Source organism: Pleurodeles waltl, chromosome 9 (assembly GCF_031143425.1).
Source record: "Pleurodeles waltl isolate 20211129_DDA chromosome 9, aPleWal1.hap1.20221129, whole genome shotgun sequence".
Taxonomy (NCBI): domain Eukaryota; kingdom Metazoa; phylum Chordata; class Amphibia; order Caudata; family Salamandridae; genus Pleurodeles; species Pleurodeles waltl.
This window is the reverse complement of record NC_090448.1, coordinates 1,011,289,317-1,011,314,781: the sequence shown is the minus strand read 5'-3', so window position 1 is coordinate 1,011,314,781 and position 25,465 is coordinate 1,011,289,317. Positions and strand designations below refer to the sequence as shown.

General features: G+C 46.4%; 1 protein-coding gene across 1 annotated transcript in view; it reads left to right on the top strand.

Annotated features, from left to right (window-relative positions):
• SEC23A (SEC23 homolog A, COPII coat complex component) overlaps positions 1-25,465 on the top strand; it is a 754,311-nt gene that overhangs the window by 14,965 nt on the left and 713,881 nt on the right. The window lies entirely within an intron of this gene.

The window sequence follows — 25,465 nt, the reverse complement described above, 5'->3', positions numbered from 1 at the left end:
ACCTCAACCTCCCCCCTCCACACCAAGCACTCACCTTATATATAACGTCCTAGATTTGAAGCAGATGTGTCCTCTTTTTTCCAAAAATTACAAATAATTTTAATCAAACCTATATATCAGTAGTGACTTAAAAATATTTAGTAACGTTTTATTGAACTACGTCTGTGACTCTCTCTTTTTACGTAGTTTATTATGACATTTTGGGAGTCTAAAATTAAAAAATAAATAATCAGAGGAAAAAATAAAACCAATACGTCTCTGTTATACCCTTTCACAATCTTTACACCTACAAAAAATGCAGTTATAAATTTAACCACATACAGGGCTTCTATTTTATGTGGTATATATCTTTAGCATAATAAATTAAACAGGCCTCTAGGTAGCACTTCAATACCAGTTGTAGATCAAAAGCACCAGCCTGAGTAATGCTTCCAAAACAAATGAGTTCTCTTGGAGTCATGCTTCCTAGTGGTGCTGGGGGGGCTGGAAAGCTCCCTACAGCCCCCTCCACCCCCAAAAGCAACATTTAAAAAAAAAAATTGCCGCTGTGTATACCCCTTCTAGGTAAATCACCAAAAACAAAATCTATTTATGCAACCTTCCGGTATATTGGGGGCTCCTTAAAATAACAGTGAATAATAAATGAGCAGTGATGGCTGCTTATTTATTATTCATTTTAATTTTTTTTTTTTTAATGTATTCTTGGTGTCCCAGTCCCACCGGGAACTATATATCAGTCAGCTCCCTGCAAGCAGCTCCAGTATTTTAAAATAATAAAGTGGAGTACTCCAGTGTCCACTCAGGGCACACAAACAATTGCTCCTGTTTTGAAATGCTTTTTTATTTTTGGGGCTGGTGGGGGGAGCACCAGGACTCGCGGCCCTACCAGCATTTCCCTTTTTTTTATTCTTAAAAAGTGGCATGCCCTGGTGCCCACCGGGGGCACACCACAACTATTCCTGTTTTTTCTTTTCTACAAGTGGAGTGCCCGGTCCAACCCTTGTTGGAGTCTGCGGGCAGAGGTCCAGGACCCTCGCAGTCGTCTGCCCTGCTTGCACGCATTGCCAGCATTGCTACAAACTTGCAGGAGCAGTTTTCGTCAGCTCCCACTGGGTGGAAGCCCTATAAGCATTTCCCTGCCTGAGAGTGCTTTGTTTTCCTATAGGACAGGAGCACTTTACAATTTCCCTGCCTGCTTAAGTTTGGGGACCTCAGGTCACTGAGCTGGCCCCGGGGGCCTTTGTGTGGCTCAGGGAAGCGGCAGTGCAGCTCCCACCCAGGGCCGTTGAATGGCTTTGGAGGGGGAGGAGCACACAGCTCCCCTCCCCTTCAATCAAGTGAGCTACCCCAGGGTATGGGGTCCCCGTGGCCTTTCCTTTCCTCCAGGAGTGGGGTGCGCCTCCCCTCAATGAAACATCGGCCTCAACAGAAGTGGTACCGGAGCCTCCTGGAGGCTCGGTTAGGGAGGCTTGTTTTGCTTTCACTAATGACCGAGCTGACAAAAATCTCTGGAATGCACTTCTCATTTCAAAGAAGACATTTATTATTATTTCACCACGAGGTTCCTAAAAGAAGATTAGTAGGTCGAAAGCACTCGTTTAAAAATAGTCACAGCAATGAAAGGAAAATATATCAAAAATTATTCTCAACTGCAAATACACAACTGTACACAGCAAATATATGTGGTTATATTATAGCATAATTGCAAAGCAAAGAATAAAGTAAAAATTCATCACCGTAGGGCCTGCCAAGTTCTTCATCTTTTTCATGCCAGCAAGAATATAACCACGTTCAACTGCGAGAAAAAGATATCCACCCTCATGGGACAAATGTGTGTCAGGCATTTGACGTCTAATCCTGACCGAGGTCTTGGAAATTCCCCTGCTAGTGAGCAGGGCCACTTTTTTTATATCTTAAAGAACCGAAAGGGCTTTCTGGAGAAAACCCCTCCCATGACAGAGAAATATTGAAACATGCTGGCTATTGTAGGTCAGAGTTGGAAGAAAAGCGTTGAGAACTGGCCAACATCGCAAGGCACTCCTCCCAAGGCCGAACCTTTCCCTGCACTGAAAAAAATGTACATTCTTATCATGCTGACTGACTAACTGTTCGGTGAGAAAGCATACGAAAAACAAGCACAGTTTTCCATGTGGAAAAACACAGCACAACTGCAATTTCGAACGCTACTATAAAGTCAATAGGCAGCTAAACTGAATACAAAATGTAAACTACAACTGGTGAACCCTGAACAACTAATCCAGATGCAAAGTGGTGCAACACAAAGTCAGTGGTCAAAAACACCTATTTTACTACAGGGCCATACAGCCTCCTCTCCCTTATGAGATTATTGGCCCTGGGAGATGGGGTCCTTGAGCTTTGTGGAGGCTTGGAGAGTGGGTTATGCGCCCCCTTAGCTGAATGCTCTTTCTCCCCCCTTAAATAAAAGCAGCATCTTTATTGCGTCCCCCCACCCACCCAGAGGGATTCATTTTGAAATAAATTTTTAAAAGGGCTGGAGCCTGCGCGTTTTTTTATTTTTGGCAGCACATTTGGGTATCCTCCGTGAATTCACGGCAATATTTAAAAGTAAAAAAATGTTTTGGACCAAGGCCGGTCTGGACTCTGTATCTGTACCATGCCTCCTTATATCTTGCCACCACTGGTTGTAGTAGTGGCAGCCAATCGGATCTCAGCAGGAGATTTGTTGGATCCGGGAGGCTCTGAGTCCCTAGATGTACAATCTTTTTGAACATTAATTGCTCAAAAACTACTGAACGGACACCAAAACACAAAAAGCACTCCTTCTCTACCAAAGCCTAACTTTCAGCAAAATTTTGGTTTAATCCATTCAACGGTTTGGGTGCCAGGTGTGTCTAAAGTTCCTATTGAAAAATGGCGGTCCCCAGTATGTAGCTATAGTTAAAACAATTGAAAATCGTATTTTGACTTGCCTATATCTTTGGTGTTGTTAGACCTGTATCTTTTGGTGTGTTTCCCCTGTCGTTTTGCCTTCTGACCTCCTGTTTTTATGGTATGCTAGACTCTGTTTTTGCTGGTTTATTGTCTCTGCACACTTTACCACTGCTGATCTGTGCTAAAGTCCAAGTGCTCTCTATGTAAATTATGTTTGTTATTAGTTTATCCATGATTGACATACTTGATTTACTGGTATGTCCCTAGTAAAGTGCACCAAAGGTGCTCAGGGCCTGTAAATCAAATGCTACTAGTGGGCCTGCAGCACTGGTTGTGCCACCTACATGAGTAGCCCTGTGAACATGTTTCAGACCTGCCACTGCAGTGTCTGTGTGCAGTTTTAAACCGCCAATTCGGAGGTGTGCCCACTTGCCAGGCCCAAACCTTCCCTTTTAATACATGTAAGGCACCCCTAAGGTAGGCCATAGGTAGCCCCATGGGCAGGATGCAGTGTTTTTAGAAGGTATGACATATACTGATGTGTTTTACATGTCTTAACAGTGAAATACTTCATAGGTTAACATTGGGGGCTGCCTATAAATAATTTAAGTGCAGATAGAGATCTGGCGTTTGGGGTCTCTGAACTCACATTTCAAAAACACATCTTTTCATAAAGTTGGTTTTTAGATTGTCAGTTTGAAAATGCAACTTTTAGAAAGTGTGCATTTTTTTGCTTAACCATTCTGTGCCTCTGCCATCTTGTGTATTCCACGTCTTGGTCAGACGAACAGTTGGGCTGTTTGTGAATCTCCACTAGACAGTGACACAAAGGAAGCTGGAATGTAGTTCTGCATCTCCTGATGGGCCATCTGGGCTAGAGTGGAGGGAGGAGTGGTCACTTACACCTGAAAGGTCTGTGCCTGCCCACACACAGTGCAGTCTCTGACCCCTGATGTGTCTGGGGCAAAACAGGATCTTGTCAACAACAGAGACCTTCCTTTGAAGTTTGCCTACTTCAAAGGCAGAGCTTGGTATAAGTAGTGGACACAAAACCCCAGACTTATAGAACACTTCTGGATCAAGAGGAACCTCTGCCAAGGAGAAGAGATGGAGGAGGAGTACTGACCCTTTGCTGTGTGTGCTTTGCTGGGTTGGCCTGCAATTGCTGCTTCTGCCTTAAAGAGGGCAAAGACTTGCCTTTGCTGTGTATCCTGCTTGTGAGGTTCCTCCAAGGGCTTGGAGTAGAGCTTGCCTCCTGTTGGAAGTCTTGTGGGTGTCAAAGACTTTAGCTTCATCTGCCTACAGCACTGGGAACTGTGTGTTTTGTGCTGCAACAGAAGAAAAACCGCTGAGGCGCTGTTAACGATGCCGCTGACTGCACCATGACCTGACTAATGCCACATGGAGCCATGCTCCACATCGCACCACAGCCCTGGTCTCACCGACGCCACCACCTGACGCCATCACCCAGCCGCTGCTTGCACTGTGACATGTGGGCCCTGCACTACTCATTGCCTTGCTCACACCACAGCTTTGGCATCCCCGACGCCGCTGCCCGCACCGTGGCCTTTCCACCGACACCAGCACCATCGACTCCAGTGTCGTCAACAGATGCCCCTATCTGCACTGCAACCCGTGGGCGCTGCACGGAGCCGGCCCGGTGCCACACCGCCGCCTTGGGCGTACTGGCGACATCGCTTCAGCAATGACGACGCCACCGACTGCACCGTGACCTGGAGGCACCATGACTTGGAGACACCACATGTCGCTTCACACCACAGCCCTGGTCTCACCAATGCCGCAGGTCGCCATCAGTGAGCCGCTGCCTGCACCGTGACCTGTGGGTACTGACCATCGCATCGTCCTGCTTCGCACTGCATCCACCCAGCCCCCCAACGCCATACTCGCCAGTGCTCCTGACTACGTCATCAGCCTGGAGTTCGATCTGCAACACATGTGACTTCAAGGGCCCGACGACCCCCGCACTGACCTCTGGAACCGATGCTGCACTATATATCTCATTGCGAGGATCACGATCCCCTAGATTTCCAAGGTGCTGTTAGCGGGTCTTCCCGACCCCATAGCTGGCCTGTGATGCCGTGACAGGCCTGAACTGTTGGATGTGTTGTTCACGACTCTGTGATAGCCCCAGATGGAGCTATCGACTTCAAGGAACTGTATTTTTACATTCATTCTTGCAAAATTCATATCGTTATTACTGTATGTTGGAGTTTTCTCTTTTTGGTCTTGTTTTTGACAGATAAATATTGGCTATTTTTCTAAAAGTGGTGTGGTGTCCTCTTGTAGTGTTTGCACTGTATCACTGTGTATTATGTGCAAATGCTGTACACATTGCTTCTGAGATAAGCCTGACTGCTCGTGCCAAGCTACCAAGGGGGTGAGTAGGGGTTATCTGAGCTGGTATCTCCCTTATCCTGACTAGAGTGAGGGTACCTACTCGGACAGGGTGCAAAGCGACTGCGAACAAGATGCTCCATTTCTAGCAGGCGCCGTTTGATGAATCTTCACGAAATTTTCCAAAAATAGTGTTCCTCAGAATCTTGTTGTACATGAGAAGTTTCGGGGCAGTCTGTTAAGCAGGGGCCAAGAAAGGGTGAAGGGGGGAGGGGAGGGGTAAAAAAAAGTGCATTTCCCATTATAATTCTAGATTTTAGACACAACTACAGCCTGGACCACTGTACGGAATTATGCCAAATCTGGCAGGACGGTAGCTCTTGGTCCAGAAAGAGTGCTTTATGTTGTTTGGTGTAAGTCCGTTCATTTTTTTTATAGATATTAAAAGAAATATAGATATCTGGAGGCCTGAAGACTTTTCAAATACTCCCGATCTTGTGCAGAGCTCTGATTGGCTGCCAACACTCCAACCAGGAAGTGTAGGCAGCCTTCTTGGTACTGGCTTCGACCAAGTCCCAGAAAAAAAGATTAAAAAAAAGAGAAAAGGGGCCAAGGTATGGACACCCTGATCCCTAAACCCTGGTGCTGGGATCCCCCAGGTCAAAAAGTAATGTATTTAAAAAAAAAAAAAAAAGACTCAAAATTTGCAACTGGGTCTCTAAACCGCAGCAAAAAATGTAAAATACAAAAAAAACACATGCGCGGACTCCTGTGCTTGCTTTGGAAAAAGCTCCCAGTTGAGCTAGGTCCCAGGGGAATGTGAAAAATAAAGGAGGCGGACGCCCAGGTCCCCCTAACCTCTTAGGGCATTTTTTTGCCCTGGGGACCGCCACCTCCTTTTATTCGATTATGTGCAGAGGGGCCGCGTGGTCCTTCCAGCAGCCCTGGGGAGTACCACCCTTCCAGGGCAAAAGATAAATGAATGCAGGGGCCCACATGATGCCCCCTTTGGCCCCATGGTCCTCCACCGTCCCAAATCAAAAGATATATTAATGCGGTGGGTCCACACTGCCCCCCCACAGCCCCCGGGGCCCGCCACCTCCCTGAGACAATTACATTAAAATAAGGGTGGGGTTCGCATTGCCACCCATGTGACCGCTGTTTCCCCGGGGCTGAACTGAAATAATAAAGGACCCCTGGCTCCAGGAACCACCTCCAACATTGTTGTTGACTTGAGTCGCAAAACAATACACACAAAAATACAGAAATAAGCATTCCATTAAACACATACACAATTGATAACATTTTATTTAATTTGCGAACAAATAAAATAAACATTTTAATAGAAAGGTTAGAGCTTTTTTAAATTCAGTTGAAGCCACACACTGTCCATACTGTATTCTGTTTGATGCACCTACACTGCTCCCACAAATCAATCTGAGGATACTAATTTGATTATAACCTCTAGTTTCAAATGGCTTGATATTTACAGTACGTTTTACATTTTTCAATTGTACATTTAACCACTGTATTTATATACACTTTATCAATCCGTTAATATTAGTTACTTTTCTAAGCACTCCTGGACTCCCTGAGAAGGCTTCGCGGACCGCCGGGGTCACCAGACCACAGGTTGGGAACCACTGCTTTATATAACTATAACAGGTGAATGTCTATAGCTTTGTACGAGTAAATTCAGAACCTAGCTATAACGTCCCTGTAAATGTTTATGTTAATGACATATTACAAGAGTTAATATGATTTCTGATATGGCCATCGATTCACCAGAATCCCGGGATAGCAGAAGTGACGTCACATGCCCTTTGACTCCCCCTGATGATGTCACAGGAAATTATATCACAAGACCTTTGACCTGATGACACTAAGGGGGTCATTAGGAGTTTGGTGGACGGAATCATCTGTCCGCCAAATTCCAGATGAGGAAACCACTGCAGGGCCTCATTATAACTTTCCCTCTGGACTGACTGGCGAAACCAAGGTTTCCGCCGGTCAGCCCAGTGGGAAAGGTGCAGCAGCATTGTTCCTGGCTCATAATTGAGCAGGCGGCAATGCTGCCACAAGCAGGGTGCACCAGCGGCTGAACTGCGCACTGTCTGCACAGCCGGCAGTGCGCATTTCAAGGCTGCTGGGCAGGGAGACCCCTGTACTTGTCCTCCCCTAGCCTTTTCATGTTGGTGAAACCGCCATGAAAAGGTTGGCGGAGAACATGGTTATAATCAGCAGGGCAGCGCTGTTCAGGGCCCCCTGGCTGATTACAACCAGGAACGCTGTCAGCCCGCTCGGATCTTTGATCCTGGCAGGGAAGGTGCTAGGTTGGCAGGCCTGCCTGCCAACCTCAAACGGTGCCGTTCGGACCGCCACAGCTGCGGCGGTCCGACCGCCACCATGAGTCTGGCTGTCTAGTGACCGCCAGACTCGTAATCGGCCCTGAAGTGACATCATGTTACCTTTGGGCCCTATGTTGTGAAGTGATGTGTCAGTTTCTTGATTCGATGCCACATGACCTTTTGTTTGGTTGGACTACACAAAGAGGATGGAAAATCTCTAGCAACTAAAAATGAAATATTCTATACACAAACTACTTTATTCAGGTCCTGTTAAAATTGCTTCCAAATACATTGTCAGCGTCACTATCTTTAGAGACACATTCGAGGTAATGCAACATAGTTTTGGAACCTTTTAATTAGTGATCAACAATGGAAAATATAGAGGCCAAGTTGAAATCACCAATAACAAATGTGTTATGTAATGGACGGTCAGTGGGCATGTAATGCTTAACATAGATTTACTTGGGGTGACCGCTCAGCCCTCCACAGGGCTTGGTCGCCCCACTCACTGCTGCCGCTCCTGCCTGCCTTTGCCGCCTCCTGCCTGCAGATTCCTTAGCTCGCTGCTCCTGGGATTTCCCGCCGCTGCCTCCCTGCGGCCCCGCCCCCCTGTGATTCCATTCGCCGGACCGCTCCCGCCACCCAGCTGCTCCTCCCTCCCGGCTCCTTACTTATGACGCCCCCAGAGCGACCGCGCAGCGGACGCGCGCAGCGGGAGCACCGACTGAGCGCCGAAGGTGCGCCAAAGGTAAGCCCGTCTGCGCCCGTCCGCGCCTGGACCGCGCCCAGCGCCAGACCCCCTGGTCCTCGCCCTCGCCAGCACACCCTGCACAGCTACGATGCCAGAACCCTCCACGCACTCAACGCCGGCCGAAACACCGCCTGCTACCGAGCCACCCCGAGACGCACCCACGGACCCTTCACCTGCCTGACCTGCCGCTTCACCAGCCTACGACCCAACACTGCACCTACTAAACCGAGCCCCAGCAACAAACACCTGATGTGCATCCTGCTCAACACCCGCTCCGTTCACAGGCATGCCGTCGAACTCTGGAACCTCCTCGACTCGACAGCACCAGACATCGGCTTCCTGGCGGAAACCTGGATGAACGCCTCCTCAGCACCCGACGTCGCCATCGCCGTCCCAGAAGGCTACAAAATCACCAGGAGGGACCGCGTCAACCAGACAGGAGGAGGCATCGCCATCATCCACAAGAACACCATCCGCATCACGACCAACTCCGATGACACCTTCACCTCCGCCGAACACCTCCACTTCCAGATACACACCAACCCCAAGACCACGCTCAGAGGCACCCTCATCTACAGACCACCGGGACCACGCACACAGTTCAGCGAAGACATCACAGACTTCGTCAGCCCCCACGCCATCAATTCCACCGACTACATCCTCCTGGGGGACCTCAACTTCCACCTGGAGGACGACAAGGACCGCAACACCACTGCTCTACTGGACAACCTGGCCAACCTCGGACTCAAGCAACTGGTAACCACCCCTACCCACCACGCCGGCCACACGCTTGACCCAGTCTTCTCATCCAGCAAATATGTCACCTTCAGCCACTCCACCAATCTCCAGTGGACTGACCACAGCTGCGTCCACTTCAGCTTCAGTAAAACGACGACCCACCACCACCCTCAACAAACCCCCCGCAGGAGCTGGAACAAGATCACCGGCGACCAGCTCACCACCTTCCTCAGCCAGAACCCCCCCACCAGCTCAACGGACCCCAACGAAGCCGCCAACAACCTCACACAGTGGATCACCAACTGCGCAGACGCCCTCGCACCACTGAAGAAGAACCCCCCCAGCAGACTCAGCAGCAAGAAAGCCTCCTGGTTCACCGACGAGCTCATCACCTCCAAGAAGAACTGCCGCTCCCTGGAGAATACCTGGCGCACCAACCAGACCACAGACAACATGACGGCCCTCAAACACGCCACCCGCAAACACCACCAACTGATCCGCGCCACAAAGAAGACAGCCTTCAAGGAACGACTGGACAACAACACCCACACCAGCAAGGAACTCTTCAGCATCGTCAAAGAGCTCTCCAACCCCGACGCCGGAAACAATGACATCACTCCCTCGCAAGACCTCTGCGACTCCCTCACAGCCTTCTTCCACGACAAGATCGCCAACATTCACAACAGCTTCGGCCCACCAACCACAAACCCCACCACCGAACCGATGCCCCCCAACGCCACCCTCCGCACCTGGACCCCAGTCAGCACCGAAGACACAACACGCACAATGAACACCATCCACTCCGGATCCCCTACTGACCCCTGCCCACACCACATCTTCAACACGGCCGACCACATCATCGCACCCCACCTCCGTGACATCGTCAACGCCTCCTTCAACACCGCCACCTTCCCGGAGTGCTGGAAACACGCCGAGATCAGTGCCCTGCTGAAGAAACCAACTGCAGACCCCTCCGACCTCAAGAACTACCGCCCCATCTCGCTCCTCCCGTTTCCTGCCAAAGTCATCGAGAAGACCGTCAACAGACAGCTAGCCGCCTTCCTCGAGACCAACGGATCCCTCGACCACTCGCAATCCGGCTTCCGAGCCAACCACAGCACGGAGACCGCCCTCATCGCAGCCACAGACGACATCAGATCCCTAATGGACAATGGGGAAACTGCAGCCCTCATCCTCCTGGACCTCTCCGCAGCGTTCGACACTGTCTGCCACCGCACCCTGGTACAGCGCCTGAACAACACCGGCATCCAGGAGAAGGCCCTGGAGTGGATCACCTCATTCCTCGCCGGAAGAACCCAGAGAGTCCGCCTCCCCCCGTTCCGGTCAGCGGCCACCGAAGTCATCTGCGGAGTTCCACAAGGGTCATCGCTCAGCCCCACCCTCTTCAACGTCTATATGAGCCCCCTCGCAACCATCGCACGTCAACACAACCTCAAGATCATCACCTACGCCGACGACACCCAGCTGATCCTCTCCCTCACCAGCGACCCGGACGCCGCCAGAGCCAGCCTACACGAAGGGATGAAAGACGTCGCCGAATGGATGAAGAACAGCCGCCTGAAACTGAACTCAGACAAGACGGAGGTCCTCATCCTGGGATCATCACCATCCGCCTGGGACGACTCCTGGTGGCCCCCCGCCCTGGGAGCCACCCCCAAGCCAACGGACCACGCTCGCAACCTAGGCTTCATCCTGGACTCCTCCCTCTCGATGACCAGACAAGTCAACGCCGTCTCATCTTCATGCTTCAACACCCTGCGCATGCTTCGAAAGATCTTCCGGTGGATCCCCACCGAGACCAGGAAGACGGTCACCCAGGCCCTCGTCACCAGTCGGCTGGACTACGGGAACGCCCTCTACGCCGGCACCGCCGCCAAACTCCAGAAGAAACTCCAACGGATCCAGAACGCCTCAGCACGACTCATCCTGGACATCCCCCGACACAGCCACATCTCCGAACACCTGAAAGACCTGCACTGGCTCCCCGTCAACAAAAGAATCACGTTCCGACTCCTCACCCACGCACACAAGGCCCTCCACGACCTGGGCCCCAAGTTCCTCAACAGCCGCCTGACCTTCCACAAGCCCACCCGCCAGCTCCGCTCCGCCAGCCTCGCTCTCGCCACCGTCCCCCGCATCCGCAGAGCCACCGCCGGAGGAAGATCCTTCTCCTAACTGGCAGCCAAGACATGGAACTCCCTCCCCATCCACCTCCGGACAACGCAAGACCATCTCGCCTTCAGGAAGCAACTCAAGACCTGGCTGTTCGAGCAGTAGCGTTCCCCCCCCCCCAGCGCCTTGAGACCCTCCGGGTGAGCAGTGCGCTATACAAATGCCTTTGATTGATTGACTTGCTTACCCCAAGGTTGAGTAGACACTGCACCTTTAATAATTTCTTCTACAGATAAAAGTGCACATAACTGGTAGCCAATTGGTAGTATGCTTGTTTCCCATTAGTATAGTGACAGTATTTTAAAGTGTTAAGAAAGGGAGGGAACCAGATGCAAAGTGTTGACTTGAGAGGTAAGGGTTATCTACCAGATGGAAAGGCATATGTTACTCACATGGAAGATACTGACTGCCATATTGATATTGCATAGATGATGAGAAGAGAATATTGTCTGTCAAGTAGTACTTTAATGGCTGGAAATCAGGAGCTAGGCAGACATAGCTATTATGATGTTGCTTGGCTTCCTTCAAAAGGATATTGCACTGAATGGGCATTACATGTTTCCTGGGTGGAAGGAAACAAAGAGTGCAAGAGTTCAAATGTCTGCAGATGGAATGTTGTCTGCTGCCATGAGCAGCTGTGGGTCTGATTATGATTAAGCATGCTGCTCTGACGAGACTGACCCAAGGATAAGTTGTTACTTCAAGAAGATGAAATCAAGAAGGTGGATGATAATGCAGCATTCATGGTTAACATTTATCTAAATAGGCTATTAGCAGCTGCAAAGAATAGTTGATGTGCATATGCTTGGCAGTCTACAAGGAAATATATTTCTGGGTAGAGTGGCAAGTGGCAGTACCTATGCTACTTAACCATCTTTACAAGCAGCAACTGACTGGATGCAAAATTATTGCATGGCTATCAAAAAACAAAGGATGATGACAGTACATGTATGAGTGGTAAATTCTGTATTTATGTCCACGGCCTAGATACTGGATTCTGCTATAAATAACTGCAATAATGATGCTGATAGGCCATAGTAATAAGAGACTAAAGAGCAACTAGTTGCTTGGCTAGCACAAAATCAAGAAGAAGTGGACAGCACTGCAAGGTGTAGTAAGTATATAATGTTTTCAAGTAGGCTGCAGCAATGAGTAGCTATTGAACAGATGCTATTTTGATGTATTGATGAAGATATAATGAAGTACTGGACAGCATGTTGTTGCTTGGCTAGCACAAAATCAAGAGAAGGCAAACTGTGCTTAGAATTGTGTTATTCATATCTGTACATATGGCTAGCTGATGTGGTGAGACTGCATAGAGTACTGGCTTCTGCGATCACTGGCAGATGTTATCATGCAGTACATGCTTCAAGATGAGAAGACATTGTCTGGAGAGCAAAAGTTGCTTATCTTGTATGCACTGTTGACAAGATACCTCACTGAGTTTATGCTTGCTGCAGAAATCTGTGTTCCATCTGCTGTTTCATGTTTTAATTCCGAGGAGTCTCCTCGTCCTCAAGTCCTTCAGAGTAGATTGGCCCCTCTCAGGCCTGGCAGTGGGGAAGTTCGAAAAGGCTTCTAAATCCTAATTTGAGAAGGGATGTTGTTTGTTTGTTTTTTATGAATAAAAACTCTTCCTTATGCAGGACAAACCTTAATTTGAATCCAACACTGTGAAACTGACTGTTGGATATTTTCACTGTCGGTCCACTTCAAGCCCTGGAGCAAGACTTTTAAAGAAGTTCCCAAACTTCTTTCGGTGGCCATTCAACCACAGGAGTACACGTCCAAGGTCCATGGAACCTTAGGGGTGCACTTAGAGACTCTCAGGGTGTCAGGCACTGTGGGTGGGGGGGTCACTGTAAGACGCTTCTAGTTCCTCTCTGACTAATTGAGTGAAGGTTCCCATGACCAGACCTATCTTTGCCCATTCTGGTCAGCCTGTTTGCTCCTAGGAGGCATTTCACACCACTTTCCCACCTACTCCTAGGCTAGAGCACAGACTGGGGGTTAGCAGATGCTTATGCTAATTAGCCTTTGGACAGTTCAGGTAAAGAGTGACTTTCTAAAAGTTAAGTTTCACCAGGGAATTGGATTTTTTAAAAAAATAGTAGTTCAATTATTTTTCTATCTTTTCTCATTCTAGAGATACAGTGTAATCTTTACTTTGGTTTTCTACATACGACAGCTGCGCCTACCACAGTGAAAATAGCTTTTAGGTCCTTCACTGTAGGGACATGGTAGCATTAATTTTGCACATATCCCACTTTTTGACATGCACCCTAACTTGTGAGATATAAAGCTTACATGGTAGTGACTTACTCATATTTAAAAGAAAGGCTTTTACCTGTTAGAAAATAGATACTTTGACAGGTCACAGTGAAGATTTTTGCATTGCAGCCACCAGGCTACAATTGCAGGCCTGAAGCCACGTTTTCCCTGTAACACCAGTGGATGGCAAAAATAAGTGCTGCAGTCCACAGATGACAGCTAATTCTTTATGCCATTTGTGTATTTCTGCACCATATACTATACTTGTATGAAAAAGTTAAATAAGCCAATCCTGGATTTGCCAGTTTCTACATGTTTTAGAGGCCAGAACATACACACTGGGTACTGACCCAGAAGTGCCCCAGTGTGCAGGAACTATAAGCCAGCAATAGAATTTGGCACAAAAAGGGGGTGACTATGCAAAATTTCTGATGGGTACATCTACCGGTGGATTCCTTACCTTTTGAATATCCCAGTGTACAGTACTCTATGGAAAGTTTTCCATAGCTCTTCATGAGGACGTCACAATGGTACGGCTCCTCACGTGAATCCGTTGGACGTCATCGGAGCCATAAGAAGTCCTCAGTTCCCTTTTTTTCCTGGGCCTTCGACGCATAAGTTTTTCTTGGCTCTCTGTTGTTGATACTCTGTATCGAAGGGAAGTCGTTTTTGTCATGTTTGAGACAATGCCTTCTCCGAAGAAAACAGGTTTCAAGCCGTGTAGAGTGCGGGGGTCAAATGACTGTTTGCGTTCTTGAGTTCTGACCATGATGTTGGAGAGTGTTTGTCGTGTCAGAGCATGAACCCCAGAGCATTAAAGGAGAGGGAAGCAAAGCTGTTTCTTGTAAAAGCAAAGAAGAAAGAAAGAGTCGTAGGAGGTCCCGACCTCACTCTGAGTCACTATCACGTCGCTTGTTGAGGTCGTCCATGAAAGAGCACAAGAAAAGATGGCGTCCTCCAGGGATGTGACTCCACAGCTTCATATGCCTTCTCCGAAGTCACCTGAAGATTCACCGGTGATTCCCACAATTTTCGCCAGTGATTTCCACGGATCTGGAGCATGAAGAGATTCCACCAGCGTCCCGCACTTCTTAGTCTCCTTAACAGGAGCAAGAGTTTCCGAGCTATCTTGATCCTCGGGGAGATACGTCCCATTTTCTAAATGCCATGTATGGCATTTGCGACAGGGCCAGGACTCCCTAAGGCGCGCTGGCTGGCCCTAGGGATCTAATATCCTTTTCAATGGGACGATTAACAACGCAGTACCAGCATGCTCCGTTCTTGCCCTTCTTACCTGTGGCCCAGTTGCCCTGGCCTTCGCCGGTGTCGTGGAAGATGACTCCACCGCCGATTGATCCTCGGCAGGAACGGTCGGTGCCAGTGGCACCTGTATCGACCTTGGAGAGGTCTCAGCCGACATCAAGTCACCCTTCAGTACGATCTGCAACTCCAGTACCTAGGGCACCGGTTCCGGCATCACAGACGTCAGCCTGTGCTCTTCCAACACCGTTGCTGGAGTCGAGACTAAGATCCAGAACAGAAGCTTTTGAGGCTGATGGAGGAGGAGCAATATCTAGCCTCGCACCAAGGTTGGGACATCGAGGGAGGTGAGATTATCTCCCCAAATCAGGACTTTGAGAGGATTGAAGTGGTCTCCACAGGGTTTGCTTCCACCTGAAGTGACCTCATACCATACAGTTGTGCGGAAGGCAGCTGGTATGTTGGACTTGTCTCTCCCAACAGCTGAGATGAGGTCTAGTTTGTTTCCAGAGGTCCTTCATTCTTCAGTTTCTTCTTCAGAGCTCTTGCTGCCATTTAACATGGCATTATCAGAACTGGTTTTGGAGATTTTGCAGAAGCCTATGTCGTCTCCAGCAGTGTCAAGTGCAATAGCTAGGAGAAAAAAGACTGATTCAGGAGATTCTGGGTTCCTGAGTTGGCATCCAATGCCGCAGAGTCTGGTGGGACAGGCTTCTTGCTCTTCCAGGTCTGCTCCTAGAACCTTTCCTTTACCTCCCGGGGAAAGGGAATTGCAAAGGATGGAACAGACTGCTATGAAGGCCTTTTTCTCTGGTAGCATGGCATTAAAATTGATAAATGCCACATATTTGATGTGTGTATGTATACAGGGCTCGAAAAATCCACTTGCATTGGCAAGTCTTATTTGATCGGGTCAAGCTATTTTTAATACTTACTCATCCCTTCTGACGAGTTGACACTAAACAGGTGTTCTGTTGAGTTGAAAAGTGGAGGGGCAATAAAATATGCCTTTAAATGTTTTCTTATGTCACATTTGCTCTGTATTCACAGACAGAGGTCAAAAGTCAGTTTTTCTTACAATTAAATTTCCTTCTGATTACAGAGTTGCAGGACTTTGTAAGGTGAACTGTGTGACCTGCTGCTTAGAATGTAAAGTAAAAGGATATAGGGTGTCGGGTCTTTCCTAACCCACAACATTTAAATGGCTAAGTCAACTGTGCAAACATTTCAAAATATGTTTCAGTAGTTGTGAAAGCCCTTTTTAATATTTCTGTGTGATGGAAAAAAATATTTTAGGATGAAAACAAATCCGAATACTTTACATGTTGATGCGCAAAGGATATGTTTTCTGAAACTCAATTTTCACAGATTGTTAATAATCTGTATAGTTTTATCAGTAAAGCTGCAAGTTAGTGGAGAGGTTTTTGGCCATTTCTTGGAAATTTGCTGTGTAGATGACCATATGTTACCACATCATGGTTTAGTAATATATTTATTAAAAGTGAGCATTTAAACAAACCGGGAAACTCTACTGCCCTGATGGCAATGTTGTTAGTAAAGTAAAAGAAGTCCTAGGTTATGTGGGCTAGACCTCATGGGTATGTGGGCTAGATTCTTGTGATGCACACAGCAAACTTTAGTCTACTTATTCAAACAAATAAAAAAAAAATTCTCCTGCAGAAATGCTGAGCTCACATATTTGAAGGTGCATTCATATGTGAGAATTAAGAAAAAGGCAACTCTGTAAACTATTTGCCTAGGATCACACAATTTGAGACCAATTTACGGGTCAAGTACATTACAATTAGGTCCAGTAGATTATTTAAGTTGCTCGACCTACAGGTCTAGTAACATTTTAGAGACCGAGAGAGAGGGAAAAAAAATAAAATTAAAATAAAAGGCCCTTATGGACTCGGCTAGATATGTCCTTTTACAAGGGCATTTTTCAGAGCTTTTGAGTGCTAGCCCGGCTGCAGCGAAGCAGGTCATACAATCTGCACTGGATACTACAGATCCCGTGGCCAGGGCAATGGAGACAATGCCACGAGGAGACATGCATGGTTGAGAAGCTCTGGGTTTTTCCCACCAATGTTCAGAATAACCTCATGGATTTCTCGTTTGATGGCTCCAGACTATTTGGAGCTTAAGCGGATTCGACCCTTGAATGGTTTAAAGAAATCAAGACCACGGCTAAAACATTGGGCCTTCAGTCTTACTCTTCAGCCTACAGATCGCTGCACAGGTTCAGAGGATTTGGTCCCACAAACACATTTTGAGGGAAGCAACAGCAACCGGGCAATCCCCTGTATAGGTCCTACAGAGGACGTGGCAGGTCATAACAGAGAGGTTCCGCCTATCAGCCTCCATCCTCCTCTTTCTCTTCTGTCTACCTGGCCACTGGTGTAGAAAAGCAATCCTAGTTCTGACATGTTGCAGCACGCTTTGCCTGTGGGAGGGCGGCTAATTCATTTTCAACATTTTTGGAGGTCCATAACATTGGACAGTGGGTGTTGAGCATTGTCGAAAATGGATATACCCTACCCTTCCAAGCCCAAGACAGTTCTTGTTTAGAAGAACATCTTCTTTTGCTTCATCAGGAAGTACAAACACTTCCTTTAAAGGGGAGCAGTGGAGTTGTTTCCAGAGCAGGAAAGGGGTCAGGGATGTTATTCAAGATATTTCCTTATTCCCAAAAAGGACGGGCATTTACACCCAATCCTGGAACTAAGGATTTTAAATTCATTCCTCAGGCAGAAAAAGTTAAAAATGTAGGCTGTAAGGCCTGCTAGAGGGGTGACTTACCTATGCCACAGGCAGCATTTTGTGTGCATGGCATCCGGAGGGGGATGCCATGTGGACTTTGCCTTTTTCTCCCCACCAACACACACAATCTACAATGGCAGTGTGCATGTGTTAGGTGAGGGGTCCCTTAGGGTTGCACAACATATGCTGCAGCCCTTAGGGACCTTCCCTGGTCATAGGGCCCTTGGTACCACTGGTACCTTTTACGAGGGACTTATCTGTGTGCTGGGGTGTGCCAATTGTGGAAACAATGGTGCATTTTAAGGGAAAGAACACTGGTGCTGGGGCCTGGTTAGCAGGGTCCCACCACACTTCTCAGTCAGGTCAGCATCAGTATCATGCAAAAAGTGGTGGGTAACTGCAACAGGGAGCCATTTCCTTACAATGACAAATCACAAGTTTTATTGGAACCACCACAGTCTCCAGTTCCATGTCACAAGATGGCATGGGAAACTATAGAGGGTGATATTTTGGGACCCATAAGTGAAGATAATCAAGAATGGTATTTTTTTGTGGAAATTGACTATTTTTCAAAATAGCCAGAGATTAAATTTATTTATAAGGCCAGTGCTGAAAATGTGATGTTGTTCATGGATGAGTTATTGCAAAGGGACGGCTTGCCCAAGAGAGTGATCACAGGCATTGGAGTGCAGTTAAAAAGTGTGAAGGTAGAGAATTTTCTGAAGCGTAATGGCATAGAACATAAAGTTACCTCTTTTTAACGTCCTAATGGCAATGTAGAAGCGTATTGGGTTAATTGTGTGATAATAGAATCATTGCAATTAGCAAAGTGTAAACATTTAAATTGGATGCCCAGTATTCTTACTGTTACTGGATACTGTTACTGGATACAGCCAGTTTAACATCCTGAGGGGGAAGAGTGCCTTTCATAAAGAGCAAGCAAGTGTGGTTACTTAATTTAAGATTACATTGTGGTCACCTGCTGGTTAAAAAAGAACATTTTGAAAGCACACGTGATGTACAAAAAGTATGAGGATAGGAAAAAAGGAGTAAAAGTTTAATTTAAGAAAAGGATAAGTGGTGTTTGTTAAGCTACTTTTTAAAGTTAAGAAAAAGAGAGCTAATATTCTGATCCATTGACAGTTTTGGATGTGTGTGGCATACGAGTTGTTTTGTGTCATGTAAAGATAACCAGGTAGATAATGAATGATACGGAAAGGAAGAATTATTATTGGTTAGATACACAGCAATTAGAGAAAGGTGAAGAGGTCCCCAATTAAATCATACATGAGAGCAATGAGAGAGGAAACATGATTCAGGACTCAGTTTCCTGTTCTGAGAAGAATCATCCCATAACTCTCCAGAATCTCCATGAGTCTCGGGAAGGTGCAGCGTGCCTCCTGGATGAAAAGGAGCATATCATCCACGTACAGCAAGACCCTGTCTTCCTCTCCACCCCCCTAATCAAAGCTGCTGACCCTGGCGTCAATCCGAATGAGTTTCGCCAGGGGCTCCATTATTAGGGCAAACAATATGGGTAGGAGGGGACAACCCTGACAAGTCCCCCTCTCAACCGGAAGCGCATGGAAAGGGCCCCGTTGACTCAAATCTGAGCCCACAGACCAGTATTGAGGATCAACACCCATTGGACTCAACCTTGTGTAAGACCGCAAAGAGATACATCTAGTGCACTGTTTCGAATGCCCGGGAGTAGCATTGCATCACCTTTCTGCTCACCTATCCAGGCCAGGGCCACATGAAGCTGCCACAGGCAGTGGTGGGTACTCCTTTGTGGCATAAAGCTATTCTGATCTGCATGCACCTTAGAGCGGACCTCACCTGCCAGGTAGGTGGCCAGCACCTTGGCAAGGATCTTCACTTCCAGGTTGATGGGACATATGGGTCGATAGAACCCACAATCCTCCCATGGCTTATCTGGTTTCAGGATGACCGCGACTGTCGTGGCCTTAAGTCGTGTGTGGTTAAGCTTAAGCACCCCCCACGTACAGCGCAATCAGGTGAAGTAGTTACAAAGGTGCGTACAGTTTATACAAATGTAAGCAGTTCGAGATCTCTGCACTCCAAGGTCGTAATTTCCTTATTGGGATGTTGAGGAGGAAGTCCAGTTCTCCCAGGGGGTGTTCTTGGGCTTCATTGAGGTCTTGGAAATGGGAGGTGAAACATTGCGCCAAGCCAGCTGCCTCAGTTATAGTCTCGCCCTCTGCGGACCTCAGTTCGGTAATCATAGTAGAGAGACAGTCAGCAGTCGCCAACCAATAAATCAACTTGCCTGCCTTGTCCCCCATCTGGTAGACCCTGCCCAAAAAAATGGAGCTGACTCAATTTCCTGGAGTCCAGGAGTTTATGCTGAAGATCTAGGTCAACCTGTGTCAACCTGCGCTGCTCCACCTGCAAGAGAGGGGCCCAAGTGGTGCCCTTGAGATCTCTGATTTCGTTCTGTAAGCGCTGCAGGTCTGAGTGGCCAGTCTTATGTCGGAGGATAGGAGAAGGAAGTAGATGAGTTGCAAAGCTGTGTCATGCTGGGGCGAGTGATATGTGTCTGTGATTTGCCGCTCGGTGTAATGATGAAAGCGCCAAGCGTTCACTAAGCCAAGGGCATCTGCCCAGGATCTAAGCCTGGCAGTTTGGAGGGCTCCTGGAGTGGATGTGGTATCGATATCAGGGTAGTTAAAAGCGTTAGTCCCCGCTCCCCCCCAGTAGAGTGAACCCAGGAACGGCTGCTGTCAAAACCCCGCCACTGCCTTAAGGGTCACTTCCCATATATTGCTCTTGAGGAAAGAGCCAGAGTCCTGTATATCTTGCAATATTGCTGCAGTGTGATTGGGCCCGGTGGCCGAGTCTCTGGCTCGCAAGCCCACGAGCCACTGCAGCCTCCTATAGCGATGCACACTTACTTCCTGCATGCAGACGGTCCTGGTGGTCATGTGACCGGCTAGGAAGTTACATTTCGACAGAATGTATATATTCTGTAGATCGGCGTGATACAGCCATTCATTTTCTTCCTATCTTCTGGCAATCTAACGCATCGCACCTACAGTTTCAACTGAACACATTTTTGAATTGTTTACTGGTTTTTTTTCAGTCAACATTTTATCTTCTTCTTTAAACTGAATATTGACTATTCATTCTAACTATAAGTTTTTTATTATGGCATAATATCAAGGAGTTGTTCAACCTCCTCACTTTTTACAAAGGAGTGGCAAGCCTGACATTAAATGGAGTGAGTGGCTGAGAATTTTTGAAAACTACTGTATGGTCACTGAGGCTAATGACTTTGCTCCTGCTAGAAAGATGGCCTTGTTGTTCATTCACCTCGGAGTTGCTGGTCAACCTGTGATGGACAATTTGCTGCCTTTTCAGGCGCAGCAAAGTGGGTATGCCGTTTGGAATATCTACCTGGAAGGAAAGGAAAGTTTGGGAAAGCAGTATTCTGACAAATCCAGTGTTCTTTTTGAAAGATTCAACTTTGCTATGTGTAAGCAAACTGCTGACGAAACTGTTGAAGAATATGTAGCAACTTTACGAGTCTTAGCTGCCAAATGTGATTTTGGCAATAATATTGATATTTATATAAGAGACCAATTTGTGTTTTACTGTTTTTCAAAGAAGGTACAGGAATGTCTGTTAGCTTGTTGTAATCCTACTTAAGTGGAAACTATTGATATTGCAAAAAGTATAGAAAGGTCTATTTCTTCTAAAGTTTTGTCCAGTCACAGGAGCCAGTCTACTGTCAGTTGTGTGCTGGAGGATGAGACGATCTGTGCAATCAACAAGAAGACCTTGAAACAGGGGAGAGCTGCTAGAGTTTGTTTCTGCTGTGGTTCTCGTAACCACATTGGAAATAATCCATCATGCCCTGCAGTTGGAAAAAAATGCTTGCAATGTCACAAAGTAGGACATTTTCAAGTGGTGTGTAGCAGTACAGTCAGTGGTGTTGGTATAGCTGGTAGTCTTAGTAAAGTAAGGATCAGTAATGTACAATCCAATGATTTTGAAGATTAGACACAGAGTTGCGTGGAAAGGTTTTCCAGTGTTGTTTTGACAGTGGATTCTATGGATTCTGTCATGCACTTGAATACTGAGGTTATCAAGGGGCCTTTGTGTGAAGCACTTGTGGAAGGTAGAAGGTTAACTGTCATGGCTGATTCAGGAGCTCCTATCACAATTTTGGCAGAGACCCCTGATTTTAAATTTTGGTCAAATTCTAATGTTTTGAAACAGCCTGACATAAGTCCTAAAGCTTTCGGTGAGCAGGATATTGAGCTCCTTGACTACTTCTGTTCGAATTTAGAGATTGTGGAGAGGTGCACATATACAAAAATATATGTTGCAGATAATGGAGGAGATATTGTGGGATGGAAGGATTTAGCTAGGCTTGGCATCATTCTATGACCTGGACATGACGTTCTTACTGTTTAGGGAGTTGTGCCTGCTATTGGAAGTGATGTTTCTCTATTACTAGTGTCTGCAGGAGGAGTGATTGACAAATTGAAATCTATTTCTAGAAGTTTTTGCGGATAGAGTTAGAACTGTTCGAGGTTTCGAGCATTGCATTAAGTTTAAAAAAAAAAAAAAAAAAAAGGAGCTATACCCATAGTGCATAAGGTCAGGCCTGTACCCTTGAGCATTAGGCCAAATCTGAAGGAGTAACTAGATAAGTTAATGTCTGAGGGAATTATTGTGCCTACTGATTCTTCCGAATGGGTCTCTCCTATTGTTCTCACAAAGAAAAGGTCAGGAGATCTTCGGCTTTGTGTTGATTTGACATCTCTTAACGGACATATTTTGGTAGATTGTCATCCTCTACCCCACATTCAAGAAATGGTGATCAGCATAAGTAATTCTACGTGTTTTGTTTCTACCATAGACTTACATTCAATTTACCATCAGATAGCCCTGAATGAAGATTCTCAACCGCTTACTGCTTTTGTTACACCTTTTGGTGTATACAAGTATTGTAGATTGCCATTTGGTCTAGCTTCTGCTGCCCGTGTCTTTCAGAAGATGATGGACACATTATTTGGGGCAATGGTTAATGTTCAAGCATTCCAAGATGACATACTAGTTCATACTGAGACAGTTGAGGAACATATTCAGGTCCTGAAGAAGGTATTTGGTGTTTTACAATTGTGTGGCATGACAGTCAAATCAGAGAAGTGCAAATTCATGTTGGAAGAAGTGGAATATTTGGGCCATAAGATTTCTGGAGATGGGATAAAACCAAAGTCTTGCAATTTAGAGGCAATCAGAGATGCTCCATCTCCTGTTGATAAAAATGCTCTACGTTCTTTTTTGGGCTTGTGTGAATATTACGCAAGATTTGTTTCAGGCTTTGCATTGATAGTTCAACCTTTGAGATCGTTGCTTAAAAAGGGCAACATGTTCATTTGGGACTGTCAAGCCGCTGATGACTTCCAGAAGATAAAGGAATTAGTTTTATCTGCTCCTACTCTTAAGCCCTTTGACTCGTTGGCCAAATCTTTTATAACTGTTGATGCTAGTCTTAATGGGCTTGGTGCTGTTTTTGGCCAGTGGAACAATGGGCAGGAAGACACTGTTGGTTTCGCTTCTAGATCTCTTACAGACGCAGAAAGTAATTACAGCACAATTGAGAAAGAGGCCTTGGAATGTGTATGGGCGGTGCAAACATTTTAGACTTACATTTGGGGGCGCCAATTGTGATCTGTACACTGACCACAAACCTTAAGTGTATCTTCTTTGTGGCGCTCGCTTGGTGCGCTTGCATTTAAAATTACAGGAGTATAATCTTAATGTGAATTATGTACAAGGTGGGAAAAATATTTGTGCAGATTCTTTCGCGCATGCCATTGCCGCATTCTGATGATACTGCTGTGGACCGTGATACGGAGTGTGTTGTGGGCTTAGTGGCTGCTGTTTCAGCTCGTGATGGCATTATCGCAAAGGATGATTGGAGTATGGCCATGTCTAAAGATGAAGTGTTGACATAGGTTTTGCACTTCATTAAAAGTGGTTGGCCTTCTGAAAAGAATCTCAATGGTGATTTAAGAACTTTTAACCAAATTTCAATGGAATTATCGTGTGAGAATGGGATCTGCATGAGGGGCGAGCTATTTGTTCCATCCAGTGGTCTGAGGATTAAGATTATCAAAATTGCACACGAGGGGTTAGGCCTTTCCGCTACGTGCAAAAAAACTAAAAGGGGTTTATTGGTGGCCCAGTGTGGACAAACAGGTAACAAGTGTTGTGGACAACTGTTCTCACTGTATTGTTTCTGATAAACACTGGAAGGGTGCTACTAGACATTGGTGTAATGTTCCTCTTCCTGACAAAGCGTGGGACAAATTAGCTCTAGATTTTTCTGGGCCATTTAATTTATTACCTAAAACCATGAAGTATTTAGTCGTAGTAATTGATTACTTCTCTAAATGGATTCATTATTCATTTGTGGAGTTTGCTGATTCTAATTTTGTGATTTTTCTGGAGAAACTGTTTCTAATTGAAAGTCTTCCATCTTTGATTGTTACAGACAATGGAGTGCATTTTAATTTTTTTTTTAAATGGAGGATTTTATGAAAAAAAAAAAATCTGAAGCATGCTCAAGTAGCCCTTTACAGCCCAGCGTCGAATGGTCTGGTGGAAAGGGCCAACCGAATTTTAAAGGAGGCTATTCAAACAGCCATTGCTACGAATGTTGATGTTTCTTGTTTTCTTAAGGCGAAAGTCTGGGTTTATCGCGCTACACCTCAGTCTACTACAGGATTGTCTCCTTTGCCTCTTCTTAGGAGCAGGGAGCCGAGAACCAATTTACGTCCTCTGTGGTTGACTCATGTGAAAGTGAAAAAATCCAAATGTTTCTGTGGAATTGATTGGAGCAAATTACAAACCAGAGTTTCGTAAGAACAAAGTTTGCAGAAGCGCAACTATGATCTCAGAAATAATGTCAGATACACCAATCAATGTACAGAATTATGTTGTGATCAGGAAGCCACAGTGAGTCCTTAAGGGGTTATCTAGGTTTTCTTTACCTGTAAACGTTATCAAGGCTAACAGGAATTCTCTTTTGTTGGAATGAAGGGGATGGTAGAATAAGAATAGTGTTGTGCCTATTTCTGCTTAGCATGTTGAAATTTTCAGGGTAAGTATATTCTGACAGGGATTTTCACATGTATCCTGATGGCATAATCCCATCGGATACATCCATTGGTTGTAATGAAAACATAGCTACTGACCTTCACGAGTTGCAAGATACATCCTATTTTGAGAATGTTGGGGGGAAAACCAGAGCTTGTGTTTCTCAAGAAGTGTGTGTGCTAACGGAGGAGATTTTGCTGTGCAGCGTACTCGCAGCAATCGTTCCGTTAAGTTACCATCAAAACTGTCATATTTTGTTTTGAGTTAATTTCTTTCACTTATAGTTTGTCAGATTTTGTTTTAATTTCTTGTACTTTAGCATTTCATTGTGTTGTAAGGAAAGGAGCTATTGTAATACTGTTTTGCTTTATTTATGGTTGTGCTCGTGCATAGGCCTGAGCATTCTAATGGGATTCCTCGCTGCGTCCGCGACGTCCAAAGCTCACGAGCGTCCGTGAAGGCAGTTGCTCACGGACGCCAGTCTTGGATGGCTGCTGATGTTGTTGTGGGTCGACTTCAATAAAGGAGCTGGTTTAAATTGAATACTCCTTCGAGTATCTTTGTCTGCATTCTCACCCCAACAGGCTCCCTATAGTGGCCCAGTGCTGTAGTATGCAGCCCAGATTTCAAGTTCCACCACAGCCAAAGGAGTACCTAGGGCCCGGACAGTTACCCGAGTCCATTCAAGGGGTGGAAGTAGGTGCAGCAGGGTCCCGTGAAGCAAGTTGTGTGGGTGAAC